The sequence below is a fragment of the Triticum aestivum genome, chromosome 4B (genome assembly GCF_018294505.1).
Source record: "Triticum aestivum cultivar Chinese Spring chromosome 4B, IWGSC CS RefSeq v2.1, whole genome shotgun sequence".
NCBI classification, from domain to species: Eukaryota; Viridiplantae; Streptophyta; class Magnoliopsida; order Poales; family Poaceae; genus Triticum; species Triticum aestivum.
Window position 1 is genome coordinate 240,598,727 of NC_057804.1, and position 3,070 is coordinate 240,601,796.

Here is a 3,070-nt window from a genome sequence, read left to right on the forward strand (position 1 = left end):
CGCGTCTCATCGCCGGACCTCGCCGTCCCTGCAGCCGTCCTCTTGCCCCCGCTGGCCGTCGCGCCACCGTGCCTCCCCGGGCCGCCTCCTCGCCGTCGCCTGCCCCGCGCAACCGAGCTGCTCAAGCTCCTCCAGCCCCGCCGCCTGTCGCCACCGGTGCCTCGGCCGACGTCGACCTCGCCATGCCCCGCCGCCGCATGGCACTCCCTGCGTCGGGAGTCCGCCCTTCACCGCCGGAGGCCCTGCCTCCTCCCCATGGAGCCTCCCCGGCCCGGATCGAGAGAGATCCGGCCGGATCCCTCGCGCGTCGCCCTGCCATGGCCGGCCACCGGCGCCCTCGCCCTCGTCGCCGGCGAGCGCCCGCTCGTGGGTCCCGTCCTGGGCCACATCAGCTGACCGGCCCAGCCCGCATCCTCCTCGGCCCGCTTCCCCCCTGCATGGGTCGATCCCAGTGGTGAGCAGCCCCTAAGCCTCTCATATGCGTCGTATAGTTATCTTGCGCCCGTGGTTTTTTTCTTCCAAAAATCGCCTAAGTCCCTGAGTTTTGCAACATTATCATGCCAGGTTCATCGCATCATAACTCCATTCATACTGCTCCGTTTCGTGCGTGTAATATGTCAAATTGTTCATCTCAACGAGTATTTCATTTCATTCCATTGCATCATGTACATTTGAGCTCATCTTGATGCCTGAATCTTCATTGCAAGAGTGCTAGGTGATGTTGTCTGCTGTCTGTTAACAGAACTTGCTCGTTTGTCATTTTTGCCATGATTGATGTGTGCATCCTATGAGGTTGATGTCTACATGTGTTTTGAATTATGTCATGCCATATTTACGGAGGTGCTTACCATGTATTTTTGTGATCTATGTGGTGACTATCACAAGCATGCAAACTAGGCTTCGTGTTGTTGCTGATTTTAGTCCCTGTTCTGCTGTTATTTTGATGCCATGTAAACATGTTGCTACAGAGAGATCCATGCATATTTTGAGATACTTTAGTAAGGATGTTTTGAACATATGGTTATGATCTATCCATTCATGACCCAGTTTGCAATTATGGAGTAGTCTAGCATGTCATTTGCTTGCTCTGCTACAAAATGTTTCCTGACAGATTGTTTACATGTTATTCAATTTTGCCAAGATTGTTGTAGTTGGTCATTGCATGCTATGAACTTGTTCTTGCCTTGGTTAGGTTCATAAACATGTATTCTTGCTGATGATATGTTTATCTTGTCATGCAATAATTTGTGGTGAGTGAATCAAGCTTGTTAAGTAGTGTACTCGCTGTTACTATTTTGCTGGGCTAAATCTGTTATTTCGTGGTGCTATGTAAACCTGTTTCTACAAATCATTCTACGCATAAGCTGGAGATGTTCACTAAGGGTGTTTTGTTCTACATGTCATTCTCTATCCATCCATGCCCCTGGTTGCATTTATAGCCTGCTGTAGCTTATTGTAAACTTGCTCCAAAGTTGCTAAATAATGTTGATGTTAGCCTGTTAACTTTAAGTTCAGTTGTTGCCATGATTGTTGTTATTGATCCATGCACCCTATGAACTTGCTCTTGCCATGCTTAGCTTCATAAACATGCCTTCTTACTGTTGGTTGCCTTGCGATGCCAATTATTGCTCTGTGGTGAGCGGTACAAGCTCACCAACATGCCTACTTATTGTTGTTCGTGCCATGTATGAATCTGTATTATAACTTGCCATGTTTAAATGGGTGCCATCATACTTTCTGATCCTTTTTCGCTCATGGTCAGTAAAGGACTTTTGTTCTATGCAATTAGTAGTTTCATGCCATGCCTTTGTTTTCCATGTTAACTTCCTGTAACATGTTGTTTGATAGCTCTGAACATTGCAACCTGATGTTAATTTCTGCAAAGTCTGAACTGTTATTATTTGTAATCTTGCCATGTGTGTTTGAGCATGTTCTAATGATTTCTGGTGATAGCTCGGTGTTCATGTTTTGTTATGCTTTACCTGTACATCATGTCCATGTTTTTTTTTCATGTTGAGATGCTGTAGCATGTTATTTTGGTGCTTGCAATATGCCTAGTTGCTGTTTTGGACAGATTGTTGCTATAACTTGTTTAGTGTGTGTGTGTTGAACCGTTGCTCCGTTTTGAGTGTGCTCTATATGAAACTTGCTTGTTTATGTGTGTAGCTTCATATTATCATGTTGCATCATTGTTTTAATGTGTTTGCTTGATGTTTGAATGCATTTTGCATCAATGCCATGTTTAACTTGTTTTGCTCATATCTTCTAGGCCGTAGCTCCGAATTAAATGAACTTTATATGTAACTTGACTAGAATCTCGTGTAGATCATTTTCGTGCATCTTAACTTGCTGTTTAACAACTTGAACATAAGGTTTATTCAGATCTGGACCAATTTCGAAATTTGCATATGAGGACTTACCGGAATTGTTATATGTTGTTCCCGGCCTCATTTAAACTTGCTTTGATGTGTTGCTCTTGTTTGCATCATCCCTTGCCATGAGTAGCTTCATGTAGCTTTGTCATGCATCATGTTTGTTGTGCATCATGTCTTGTCTATGTGTGGTGTGTTTACTATGTTGTGTGCTTCTTCTCGATAGTTCTTGTTTCGTGCGATCGTGAGGATTCGTTCGTCTACACTTGGTTCGTCTTCGTGGCTTCATCTTCTTCATGGACTCGTTCTTCTTCCTTGCAGGATTTCAGGCAAGATGACCGCTACCCTGGATCTCACTACTATCATTGCTATGCTAGTTGTTTCGTTCTATCGATATGCTGCGCTACCTATCTATTGCTCTTCAAGCCTCCCAAATTGCCATGAACCTCTAACCTTTGACACCCTTCCTAGCAAACCGTTGTTTGGCTATGTTACCGCTTTGCTCAACCCCTCTTATAGCGTCGTTTGTTGCAGGTGAAGTTGAAGATTGCTCCATGGTGGACAGGATTTTGGTTGGGATAGCACAATATCTCTTATATTATTAATCCATCTATATACTTGGTAAAGGGTGGAAGACTCGGCCTTATGCCTGGTGTTTTGTTCCACTCTTGCCGCCCTAGTTTCCGTCATACCGGTGT